The 13,355-nt window shown below is 52.0% G+C and overlaps 1 protein-coding gene across 2 annotated transcripts in view; it reads right to left on the bottom strand.

Moving 5' to 3' along the window:
- The window catches only part of PC (pyruvate carboxylase), a 93,122-nt gene that overhangs the window by 38,803 nt on the left and 40,964 nt on the right, over positions 1 to 13,355 (bottom strand). Inside the window, exon 1 of one of the 2 annotated variants that reach the window (XM_037135300.2) lies at positions 8,364 to 8,488. The exons of the other annotated variant lie outside the window; for it this stretch is intronic. The gene's annotated coding sequence lies outside the window, so the exon portion shown is untranslated. Of the gene's footprint in view, positions 1 to 8,363; positions 8,489 to 13,355 lie in introns of those variants that run through there. 2 annotated transcript variants of the gene reach the window in all.

Below are 13,355 nucleotides of genomic sequence, written 5' to 3'. Positions count from 1 at the left end.
GAGCAGCCCACCCAAGAATCAGCAAGCCTGGCCAACTCCGGAGCCCCCGTTTTTTTTCATGAGAGTGCCTGGCGTGGTACCTTGTTCACAGTGGGGTCCCAAAAATGCTTTGCTGAACCAAATGCAGCTGAGTTGAAGTGAAGATCTTCTGCCTGAGTGGGGTCTCCCCGTGCTCTGAGATGCAGAAAAAGAGGCCAAGGATGCACCTGTGCCTCGGGCACCAGAGCAGGCAGTTACAAAACACTAAGCTGCCTCACTAAGTCAGTCTTTTAGCTTCCCAAATTACTCCTGAGGCCGGGAGGGAGGGAGGGAGGGAGGGAGGGAAGGAGATTTAAGGGCTTGAGACATAATCCATGCAGATATAGTCAGTATAGTTACATCCCCTCCTTAATCTCAGATGCATAAAAGAACCTGCAAACTGTTATTCTCAAGAGCATTCGAGATCCGCCTCCCTGGCACATGTCATCAGTTTGGCTCAAATAAACTCAAACATTCTCTACAGGTTCGGACATTTCTTACACCAACACTACTTTCTGGCTATTGCAAACAGTGCTGCTATGAACGTTTGTGTAGCAGTCTTCGGGTGGGCATGGGTTTCATTTTTGCGTGTTCATTCAGGGGTAACACTGCTGGCTCATCCGGTTGCCCCGTTTAGCCGCAAGAGGAGCTGGCAGGCCGTTCTGCACGGCGGCTGCTCACCTGCACGTCCCGCCAGCACTTGGGTCTCTCGGATTAGCCGGCCTGTGGCCACCAAGTGGCATCTCATTGCGCTTTTGATTTACACTTCCCTGGTGGCTAATGGCATTGAGCACATTTTCACGTGCTTACTGACCATTTGTTTATCTTCTTTGGAGACATATCTATTCAGATCTTTTACCCAGTTGTAAATTGGATTATTATGGGTTTTTTTAATCCTCACCGGAGGATGTGTTTATTGATTTTTTTTTTTTTTAATTTTACCCATCTACCTTTAGAGGGGAAGGGAAGGAGAGAGGGAGAGAAACATCAATGTATGGTTGCCCTTTGCACATCCCCTGCTGGGAACTGGCCTGCAGGGAACCGGCCTACAACCCAGGCATGTGCCCTGACTGGGAATCAAACCGCGATTGCCTGGTTCACAGGCCCGAGCTCAATCCACTGAGCTATACCAGCCAGGGCTTGTTTATTGATTTTAGAGAAGGTGGTGGGAGAGGGGGAGAGAGAGAGAAACATAGACCAGTTTCTCTTCCACGCACACCCTACCCAGGGAGTTGGCCCACAACCCAGGCACTGTGCCCTGACTGGGAATCGACCAGCGACCTTTCTCTCTGCTGGACATCGCCCTGACTGAGCCACACTAGTCGGGGCCCATTGTGTAACCGTCTTGATTGCCACAGCTTTGTAGTAAGTTTTGAAATCGGGAAGTGTGAGTTCTCCAACTGTGTTCTTTTCCAAGATTCTTTTGGTTCCCTTGCATTTATTTCCATATAAATTTTAGAACCATCTTGTCAATTTCTGGAAATAAAGGCAACTGGGATTGTGATAGGGATTGCATTGAATCCGTAGACCAAATTGGGGAATACTGCCATTTAACAATATTAAGTCTTCGCCCCCTGACTGGTGTGGCTCAGTGGGTTGGGTGGTGTTCCACAGACCGAAGAGTCACCGGTTCAATTCCCAGTCAGGGCATATGCCTGGATTGTGGGCCAGGTCCCGGGTTGGGGAAATACAAGAGGCAACCAATCGATGTTTCTCTTGCACATCAGTGTTTTTCTTCTTCTCTTCCTCTATCTCTAAAAAATAAATAAGCAAAATCTTTAAAAACTATATTAAGCCTTCTGACCCACTAAACATGGGGATTCCATTTGTTTAGGCCTTCTTTAATTTTTTTCAGCAGTTTCATAGTTTTCAGAGCATAAGTTTTACATTTCCTTTGTTAAATTTATTTCTAAGTATTTTATTCTTCTGGATGCTGTTGTAAATATAATTTTCATTTTCAGTTTGTTCACTGCTACTATATAGGAGTATAATTGATTTTTGTAAATTGATATTTGTACTGCAACCTTGCCGAACTACATTATTAGCGCTAATAGATTTTTAGTGAATTCCTTAGCTTTTCCTCTACAAGATCATGTATGCTGCGAATAAACATACTTTTACTTCTTGCTTTCCAATCTGTAGTCCTTTCACTTCATTATCTCCCTTAATTGCCCTGGATAACCAAATGTGAAGCGGGTGGCCGATTTTGACTGGGAGGTGAAGCGTCCCCGAGCCCCACTGCAAAGCAGCAGGGACTCTGACCCTTGACGGGCCATGGCGCCCCTTCTCCCAGTTCTCCTGGTTACTCTCCGTTCGCCTCCCTGAGTCCCCCATCTCTGCCCTGCTCTGTGTCCAGGGAAACCTATCCCTGTGGACAGAGGCACCCATGCTCCTTGCTGGCTGGATGCCCACCGGTTAAGCTGATGGCAGGCATAAACCGGAGAGAGGAGAGTGGGAGGAGAAAGGCATGGGCACATCGGCCGCACTCTCTCTGGGCCCGGGTGCACAGTTCTGGCCAGGGCTGTGTCCTGCTGCCATGACGGTCCTGGTTGGCGTTCCAGCCTCCACACTGCCAACCCTCTCTGGAGTCTGGAGGAAACATTATTTCCTCTCTTGAGCCCTTCACGCCTAGCACTGTTGCTCCTCCCTGGGTGCCTCCACTTCCCTTGGGTGCCTGTCTTACATCGGCGGATTCAGTTATTCAGAACTGCTGTGTGACCATCAATATTCCTGGCCAGACTTTGCTGCCATTCTGCTAGCCCAAATGTCCCCCAGAGGAAGGCACTGTGGGACCTCGCTCGGTGTGAAAACTTGGTTCTCTGGATAAACTGATCACCAAAGTGCCGAGTCCAAGAGCCAAGGAAATTAATTCAGTGGCAAGGAACCTCAGCTCCCAGAAGGAAGAAAGTAAACAGCAACCCCGACAGGACTCGACCCTGACTGTGGCTGCTGCTGCTTTCTCTCCCTATTCTTGACCCCCTGGAAAATGTAGCTTTGTATCCCCTTGGTTTGACCTTTCACTCTCTGCTTTGGAATGCAAGCACGAAACCTGGGCCAGAGGTTTCCCAGACACGCGCCCTGTGCCCCCAACTAGTGCTGGCTTCTATCCTGATGACCACAGCCACAAGGCAGCGCCAAACCACCAATACCATCTGCGTTGACGTGGGCTTGCTGCTGAGTGCCAGGGACTGCTTTAAACCACACTCTCTCCTTTAATTATCAGAAACTTTGTAAGGCAGGTGTTATGGCCACAGCTTTGTAAGTGAGGAAACAAACAGGATGAATACCTTGGCCACAGTCTCAAAGCCGAAGGCACGCATACTCTGGTTGGCTCATGGTTCCAAACTGGGCCTTAGACCCTGTCCTATTTCCCAGGACCCTGTGGGTAGATCTGTGAGCCAACACTAGTCAACACCCTCTCTTCCCTGCCCACCAGCCTCCATCTACTCCTCCTCAACCCTCCAGCTTGCCCCTGGCCAATCCCAGGCCTTTGACCACTATGTGAAGGGACTCCTGCCCCTCCAGCTGGATCAGGGTCACACCCCTGTCTTGTCCCCTCTATCAGAGCACTGCCTCATCACGGTCATGCTGACCATCCGTGGAGGGAGGCCAAATGGGCACCCCGTAGAGTGGAGCAAGAACTTCCCCTGGGATGTTCTTGAACTCTGCAGAAATGACCAAGGGCTCACAGACTCACACTGACCTGTGCCCTGAAGTGCACACCCAGTGGGGAGAGGAGTGGGATGACCTGCCAGGAGCTCTGGCAGAGCCCTGAGCAGGCTGATGGCCGAGCCTCACTTCTGTGAGGAGTGGGGTGACCTGCCAGGAGCTCTGGCAGAGCCCTGAGCAGGCTGATGGCCGAGCCTCACTTCTGTGCTCAGCAGCAGCAGGGGGTGTGTTCATTTGAATATAATAGTGTCTCCTCAACTGGGAGAAGTTAGATTGCTGAAAATTCCCTGGGAGGGGGTAGCATCCCAGCTGAGAACTTCAGACTTCACGGGGAAACTGGGTGTGGACCGAGATGGTAGGTGCATTACAAAAACCCCAGGCGACAAACCGCCTTTCCCATCTTCACAGTCCAACCCCACGGGCATGTTCACAAGGATGCCTGCCCAGTGCCACCTGCTCCTGTCTGGAGGAAGAGGTGGTGTCTTACACTAATGGCGAAAACAATCATTAACAATAGCTACGTGTGTCTGCTAAGTGCCAGGTCCTGGACAAGGCACCGCCGGGCCACCTTCCCAACACTCGTAATGTGGGTATTATATGATATGGCAGCTTTATTGCATCATCACTTGCATATTGTAATTATATTTAACAATATTTTTATGGCTCTCTGCAGTTTATTAAGCACTTTAATAGATGCTCTCGTATGCTGCTAACAGCAAACTTGATGGGTAGGGAGGCAGGATTAGCTTCATTTTACAGGTAAGGAAGATGGGGCTCTCCTGCCACATACCCCAGCATCACTGGCAAAACTCCTCGCTTTCCCGCAGGACAAAGGGGAGAGCAGCCAGCATCCTGGGGGCAGGGGATGACGGACTTGCCCCAGAGGACGGCCTTGGAGAAGAGAGGGGGCCATATGTTCCCATTCGCTGCTGTGGACCCTGAGCTGCTGTGATTCCATGGAAAGGGCAAGGCTTCAGAGTTAGAAAAGTCAGGTTCAGATTTCACCGCTGCCCCCATCTGGCCATATGACCTTGGGAATCACTCCGCCTCTCTGCGTCTCCCACGATGTTGCGATCTTCACGAAATATGAGGTCTGTCCAGAAAGTATCCAGCCACATACTAAGAAAAACAGAGGTACTTATTGAAGAAGATACAAGAAACGTTGTACACAGGACAATGACACCTCGGTCCTCTTCAAAGTAGGCGCCCTGGGACCGGGCGCAGTTTTCCCAGCGTGATGAGCTTCCTGAGGAAGTCTGGTTTGTGGGCAGTGGTCTGAAACCAAGTCATTAGCAACTGCAGCACGATGTTCCTGCTGCTCTGGTAGCAGAAGCCGCAGAACGAATTTTGTCATAACATGCTTCATGCCAAGACCCTGTGTCAAATCCCAGCCACAGCAGTTTCTGGAATGCCCAGATCAGCTTCTGGTTCTCTGTCAGTCGCCGATCTTTTTGACTGCAGCCGTACAGGTTCACATTCTCAGGCGCTCGGCTTGTTGCAGGCCTTCCAGAACGGGGATCACTTCCAACAGATTCTCGACCACCGTTGAAGCGTTCATGCCACACTTTTATTTGCAACGCGCTCACCGCATCGTCCTCGAAAGCGTTCAGAATCATCCAAAGGGTTTACGCTTAATGCAAAATCTGTTGCAGATTGTGGCTCCACTTGCTCAGTCACTTTGAATGTGACGGCCCTGTTCACTTAACAGCATCTACTGCCCCCACTGACTAGTTGAGTTGTCACTGCTCACGCATGCGCACGCCAGTCCACTCTCCTGGGCTGGCAGGTTACCTCAAAGTGGCACAAACCATTTTTGTTATATTAATGATAGCTGGGCTTTTTCGGGACAGAGAGAGAGAGAGAGAGAGAGTGTGAGTGTGAGTGTGTGTGTGTGTGTGTGTGTGTGTGTGTGTGTATAATTTGGTTTTTGTTCCCGGCACAGAGCTCCTAAAACCCTTATAATTTCCTGAGAGTAGGGGAGATGGGGGCGTCTTTTGCCGTTCATAATAAGCCCCTTTCAAACACACCTGAGTCTGTGCTAAAGCGATGACTCCCGCGGGGTCCCTACGCAGCTTCAGGATGGGGGCTGGCTGGGCGAGAAACTAGCCTTAAGATTAGAGGGTTGAGCAGGGCAGGGCTGGAGATTGAGTTAATCACCAATGGCCGAGGTTTTAATCAATCTCGCCTACTAGTGGAGCCTCCATTAGAACCCTAAACAACAGGGTTTAGCGAGGTTCCAGGTTGGTAAATGCATCCATGTGCTGGGAGGGTGGTGCACCCCAACTCCCCAGGACGGAAGCCCCTGCACTGGGGGCCCTCCCACACCTCGCCCTACGCACCTCCTCCTCTGGCTGTTCATCTTTATTCCTTACAATAAACTGTGATAATAAGTAACACACTTTGAGTTCTGTGAGCTATTTCAACAAATCATCAAAACTGAGGAAGGGATCACGGGAGTCTCTGGTTTAGAGGCGACTGGTCAGAAGTTCGGGAGGGCGGCTCGACCTGCCTCTGGCATCTGAAGTGGGGGCAGCCTGCGGGGCTGAGCCCTTCACCTGCAGGGTCTGTGCTAACTCTGGGAAGTTGGTGTCAGACTGAACTGAACTGTAGGACACCCTGCTGGTGTCCGCAGAGAATGGAAGAATTAGTCAGTGTGAGGGAAAACCCCACATATTTGATGTCAGAAGTGTTATTAAAAAACAGTTAAGAACTCATTAGCCCAGCTATAAAATGTCTTCACCCTCCAGCACGGAAGGCTCACAATTAAGTAACCTAGTGTGTGGGAAAATTCAGACCATCCCTTCAGTTTCATAAACTGTAAGCCACAATGCACAAAGGACCGGGTCAGATTTCACACCAGAGCCGTGTGTATGGAGCACCTAAGGCCGGCAAACACAGTGGGACAGAGGGTAATACACAAAACACGGCCTCTGCCTTTAAGAAAGTTTTCATATGGGGAGGAGACAAGCAAGACCAGCACACCCAAAACATAAGGGATATTGAATGCCTACTACGTGCAAAGAAACTGCTTTGAGAGAAAAGGACACGGGGAGAGCACAGTAGTGTTGAGGGGGAGGGGACCTGGCCTGGGCTCAGAGGAAGAGCCCTGGCACCCAGAGTGTTAGCACCTGCTCAGTGAGTGGCCAGGTGGCGAGAGGGAACAGCTGGGGTCAGCAGTCTTCTCTATGCAAACATGGTCTGGCTGGCTGGGTCAGGGTCAGGGTCAGGTGGCACAGAGTAGATGCTGATCAGACGGCAATCTGGTGTGGAGCTGGTGGCAGGTGAAGCTGGGAAGGTTTGGTGACATGTTAAACAGAGCAAGAGTCCTCGCTCGTTCCCTCAATATTAACCCGGCCTTCGCACGTGCCAGCCTCTGGAGATGCAGCTGCATGAGAGAGAAGGTCCTGTCCTCACGAACCGACACTTCACTCAAGTCAGAAGGAGACCAACTGCACAGGCAAGATTATTCCAGATCCTCCCAGATTAGTAAATGCTGATTGTCTCTGTGCCTCAAATGCCCTTCTGATGACAACTGTCACTTAGAGACATGACAGAGAACAAAGCCACAGGAGCCAAACGCCTCTGTCCCTGGTCCAGAACATCAGGGAGAAAAGGCGCATTCCTTACTGACATCGGACACAAAACAGAGGGAAACGCCCGTCCCTTCCTCTCACCTGTCCCTGGAACCACACAGGCACGGCAGCCAGTCTCTTCCTGCTTGAATTCCTACCCCAGGGAGAGGAATTCAAGCCAGACTGGGAAGGGAGTTGGCTTGTTTGCAGTTGAAGAACCAGAGCCGATGGGGCCCTTATCAGTTTCTCCTCCCCCTGAACTGAGTGAAAGGTTTTTTGTGAGCAAAGGGGAGAAGTTATCGCCTTTCAGATCCGAGCAGTGAGTCCTGCTCAAGTGCCGGAAACCTGGTTTCCCACACACTTTCCCTTCATGCTGTCTAGGATACAATCACAAACTCACATCTTGGGGAGAGCTGATCTTAGCCCTTCAATTTCCCAGATTCCTTACAAGGGCACATGTTACGTATTGGCTCTTGTGAGCCATTGACCTGGTACCACTGTTAGCAAGGTTTTTTACATGCTTGCGTGACCACTACCCAGATGAATTCATTTAATGTGGGGTTACCCCAGCCACCACGCCAGTCGAGACCAGGCCTCTCCCATGGGAAAGATGGGCCTCCCTGCTCTGCAGCTCCAGACCACTTCATCAAGGCCCGAGATGGCCTGGCCTGGGGCAGGACTCAGAGCAGACCCTTCCCTGACCCCTGGCAGTGCCACCATTTCCATAAGAGACCCCAGTCAAGGGAACCACGTGACCTTTACCCTAGCTGTCACCACCACAGCCAGGCATTCTGGGCCAGAGCTCTGGGACCTCGCCCCCACTGTCTCAGGCAGAACCCATTCTCATTGTCAGTTAGGGTTTGCTGCCTTGGGCTCCTCTGCTTTGCCCACCCCTGACCAGAACCATCCCCATGGGCCTGTGAGCACCGATCCCCTCCCCTGGATTCCTGTCTCTAAGGACTTTCCCAGAATCCCTCTGCCCTCTCCTTTCCAAAATACTAGAAGGCTGCCAGGTTCCAGAGGGAAGAGAAACAATGGCCACAGTACAGGCACATCTGCCAGGACCATGAGCTTCAAGAGGCCTCTGAAAGGCGGTCCTCTTACCGTGGCAGCTGCTCTGGGTGCAGGACACTCCGATCTGGGGCCTCTGCCCGCTGCCTGTTTATGATCGAAGTTTAGCTTAGGCCTCTGTCAATGACTTCCCAGAGCCGCCCTCTCCCCTACTCAGCTCAGGGGACAGGCAGGCTGTTTGTGAGCCAATCTCTGGTTCAGGGGCAGACCTTGAACAGACTGTTTGAGGGAAGAACACAAAACAAGACCAGGTCAAGGGTGAGCCGGGAGGGGCTGGTCAAAAAGTCACCTGCCCATGGATTCTGGTGGAACAATGAGAGGGCAAGGGTGTCTGGGTCTTACAAAGGAAGGGGGCCGGGACCAGGGAGGGAGAGCCAGCCAGGAGAGAGCTTCTGGCCTAAGAAAAGGAGCAAAGGATTCAATGGGAGAAGAAAACATGAGGAGTCTAATGTCTACCTCTTCCTGCCAAGACCTTGCTGTGCCTGAAGATGTTCCCCGGGGAACTGGTGACATGATGGTGCTTTCTCCTCATGAGGGGACGTTACCTAGTGGCTCTTGTGAGCCACTGGCCTGGTATGACTTCATTAGCAAGGTTTTTAAATGCTTGAACATACTATTAAACCCACCCAGATCGATTCTTAATGTGGTGTAATATCAACCACCACGCCAGTGGAGAACAGAACAGAGTTCCCACGCACTGGGCACAGCCGCACTGTCACCGAAACAAGCAATACACCAGGCTGAGCTCTGACAGGAGTTCTTGGAGAAAGCGCCGTCAGTAACTCACTGTCGTGTCTTTGCTCAGCTTCCAGAATCCAAAGTTAATTAGTCAGAGAGGGCTCCCTGGTTCGCATGCTCACAGCCTGACAGGACAGGTGGGACCAGGGAAGCGGGTGGGCCTGGGCTGGGCCGGCCAGCGAAATGCGGGCCCTTGATGGGGCAGAGGGCCTGAGTTGGGAGGAGGTTGGTCAGAGTGCCTGGTGCCTCCAGGAGACACATGAGTTAAATGAAAACTCAGTGTGGGAGGGAACTTGTTCACTCCTCCCGGGTCCAGGATGCTGACCTGCACCGGTACTTCTGATTCCACCTTTCCTCCATCTTTCTCCAGAGCTGACAACAAGCAGCTTCCTCCTTCTTCTCTAGACCACCCAGGAAGAATGCTAATCACAAATAAACCCTGAGGAAGGCAGACAGGGGAGACCCCCCTCCCCCCCAAGGCGAGGACAGAGGGACACCCACTGCAGGCACTGCCCAGGATTAGTGAGGAGGTGGGCTGGCGGGGACCCCGAGGTGAATCAAGGACTAGCAGAGACTCCCTGTGAGTGGCACTCGCCTTCTGAGCTGGGGCTGGCCTTGTCCTCCTCCCGCATCAGGACAGTCGCCACTGACTCCCACACCCACTGTGAGACTGGCTGCCTGGCTGGTGACTGCTGACAGGGTGGCGGGAGGGTGCGGTCAGCACAGGGTCGGCAACAGGCCTCAGCCTCGCAGGACCACAGATGGTCTGAGGGTCATTTTCAGCATAGATTTCAGTCCGTTTTTCAAGCATTTTCCGTACCTTATCTTATTCTCCCTACACCAGTGGGAGGAAGCCAAGAGAGGGACATTTATCCCTACCGACAGAGGGGAGGTGAAACCCTCAGGACTCCGGTGCAGAAAACAGATTACCCCGGTCCTGATCCGAGAAGGAAAGCCATAGTCTACTTAGGAAAAGGTACACGCTCTGGGTGAATAACCCTGGGTAGGAATTTGTTGAAATCAGAAAAAATTGGGACACTTCACTAGACACTCTGGATATGCCAGTGACGTATGGGGTTACGGGTGGAGGTGGGGGGACACCAGATTCTCACGGAGGATAAGCCAGGCATGGGACAAGGATTCTGGAGTGAGACAGACCTAGGCTTTACCTTAGATCTGCTCTGTGTGACCTTGGGCAAGTCAGTGTACCTCCAAGTCTCAATTGTGCCATTTGTAAACTGGGGATTAACCACATATACCTTGCAGGCTTGTTTGTGAGAGCTCAGTGCGTCTGATTATTATGAATAACCAGTTTCTATTTCCAAATATTCCCAGTTTTTCTCGTAAAAGCAGAACCTTCCTCATGAGAGAGGTAGGCAGGCTGGAAGAAGAACTATATCCTAACATCCGAACGTCTGTTACACCCGCAACACTGCAGAGCTCGGCGAGAGGCGGACAGGGGTGGGGGAGGGCCTGGCGGCCGAACGGGCTCAGACGGTGGGGCGCAGACGCTCCTTTCCCCACGATCTTCTCCCGGACCCTTTCTGGCAGCGCAGAGGCACTGTGAGATCAGGCACCTTTCTCCTCATGGTGCTCAGCACCTGGGACGAGATCAAGAAAGCCAGTCACCTAGCTTTGAGCCACATGAGCCCCAGGAAGCACAGAGCCCTGTGTTCTGAGAGGACAGAGGATCTGAGGGGACCTAGGTCTTTGCTTGGATTCCCCTGGGACCAGAGAGGACTGGCAACAACCTTTGGAGGCACTGTGCCCACCCTCACAGACACTCCTCACGGGCCCAGCCGCCTCTGATCATGTGTCATTTCACGGAGATCACGGAGAGCAGTGACCTTCAGAACAGGTGCCTTCACTCCTCCAGATTACAAGTTGCGTGAGAGCTGGCCCACGTCTTACTCGGCTCTGCCTGTAGTGGGCTTTTCACAGACTGTTACAGGACTAGACCAGAGCAGCACCACATGTTCCGTCCAGCCCAGTGCAGCCTGCCCAGGGCTCATCAGCCGTGGGGCCGAGCGACTGAGGCCCGGTCCTGCCCCCGAGGCACTCGGGGTCAGGGAAGTCAGGAGACATGCACACAAAGAAGTTGCCCTGGCTGGTGTGGCTCAGTGCATTGATCACCAGCCTGTGAACCTCAGGGTCGCAGGTTCAATTCCCAGTCAGGGCACATGCTTGGGTTGCAGGCCAGGTCCTCAGTCGGGGGTACACGAGAGGCAACCACACATTGATGTTTCTGTCACTCTCCTTCTCCCTCCCTTCCCTTCTGTCTAAAAATAAGTAAAATCTAAAAAGCCCCCAAAGAAGTGAAATGAATTATACAGCACAGCATGGTGATTACAGTTACCAATGCTGTATTTTATATTTGCAAATTGCTGAGAGTAGATCTTACAAGTTTTGATCACAGGAAAACAAAGAAACCGCGTGAGGTGTGACTGCCTCTATGATAACCCAAATGATAACCTACTATGGTGATCACTTGTCGGCACAAATAAATGATAGTAAGACACATGGATATCAAACCACTGTTGTATGTCTGAAACTAACATACTGTTACACGTCAATTATGTCTCAATTAAAAAAATAAAAATAAGAAAGAAGTGAAGTGTGGTGGGCACTACTGTGAAGAAATAAGCAGGTAGGGTGAGGGACCCGAGCAGCAGCTGCCGGCCCTAAGTCGGGGGAGGGAGCAGGGGAGCTGGGTGCCCAGAGAAGCATCACCCGCTGCGGCTGACAGAGGAGGAGGGGCGGACAGGTGCACTGGCAGGGAAGGCGTACGGGAGGCGCTCCGGGGAGGCGGAGCGGTGGGACGGGGTAGCACCAGGCTTTGTGTGTTTGCAGTCCTGTGTAGCTTGGTGTGGCTGAGGCAGCAGCTGCTAGAACAAGGCTGGGGAGGAAGGCAAACTCCACCCCCCACACGCATCACAGAGAATGGCGTCAACTGTCACTGTTTTCAACGTAAGCAGAACATCCAGCTCCACCGAATGCAGCAATGAACTTTCTGCACGGTCGTGAAACACTGCCAAGGCCGCCGATAACTACCACTGTAGAGTTGTTCTCTTTGTCTTAGGAAACTAGAAATGAGGGAGGGAGGGAGGAAGGGTCTGTCGGGCCCAGGGAAGCTGAAGGCGAAGTCACTCACGGCTGCTCTGGCACACGTGCTACTTGGATGTGGCAACAGCATTGTTGCCTCTGGGGAGGGCTGATAACAGACCAGACTTGTGGTCAGCGACTCCAAGCAGTAGGTACATCGGGTTGCACTCAGCTGCAAGGGGGGAGGGGGGGGATGGCCAACAAAAGGCAGATCTTGCATCTCTCCCTACCTCTCATCTCACACCATCAGGACAGCAGGACCCCTCAAACGAATGGCCTTGGGATCCTATTCTTCTCAATTACCCCAAACCCAGCCACAGAGGCCTTGAGGGTCTATGACTGCTATGGAGTAAAGCAGGCAAGTAGAATGTCTTTCACCTCTTCCGAAAGCTTGAAAAGAATATCCACTGGATAACAGAAGAGATGCTAAGTGCTATAGAAAAACAGAAAGAGCGTGATGGTCCCTAAATTTAAAAAGTTCACCGTGTGGATGGTGTTAGCAAGACCAACATGTGGCAAAATAACTGCCAACCGCCAGCTAGTGCCCACAGGACAATGCCGCAGGCATGGGGACACGTGGGCTGTTTCCAGGCCTCTACTGTCTCATCACCCCCAGACACATGCAACAAGCCCACCACTTTGAGATACCAGCTCCAGGCCAAAGAGCAAATGCTTCTGGACTGACCCAACCCAGCCCCACCCCAGCGCCAACGAGCCTCACAATTTCCAAGAAGAGCCAGCCCCGTTCCCTTCCTCCTCCCCACAATTCCCCTTCCAGCACGAGAGCTTCAGCTCTGAGAGCCACGTTGCGTTGCAGCTCCCACACGGAACTCACTCTGCGACTTGGGAGTCCGCCCGAGCCTGTGAACATTAGTTTCCTGATCAGTGAAATGCAGGATCTGAGCCATCTCGGGGACCTGTTCGGAGAACTCAGTGAGGTCATGGATTTCTGAAGCACCAAGAAGTCTAGCACATTACAGATGCCCGGAAAAGGACCCTGATGTTCAGCCCTTGTGATATCAGCCTTAATCCTTCTCTTTCCCTTGTGCCCTCAATACAACCATATAAGACAGGGGCTCAAGACAGGGAGGGACACAGACACAAGGCGGGAGGAGGCACAAAATCAGAGTCGGTCCCACGCAGGATGACGACTGGGAGGAGCAGCAGGCTATCAATCAGAAAAAT

The sequence above is a fragment of the Artibeus jamaicensis genome, unplaced genomic scaffold, assembly GCF_021234435.1.
Source record: "Artibeus jamaicensis isolate MK-2021 breed Jamaican fruit bat unplaced genomic scaffold, CSHL_Jam_final scaffold_614, whole genome shotgun sequence".
NCBI classification, from domain to species: Eukaryota; Metazoa; Chordata; class Mammalia; order Chiroptera; family Phyllostomidae; genus Artibeus; species Artibeus jamaicensis.
The sequence above is the reverse complement of the archived record's forward strand: the minus strand, read 5'-3'. Positions and strand labels throughout refer to the sequence as shown.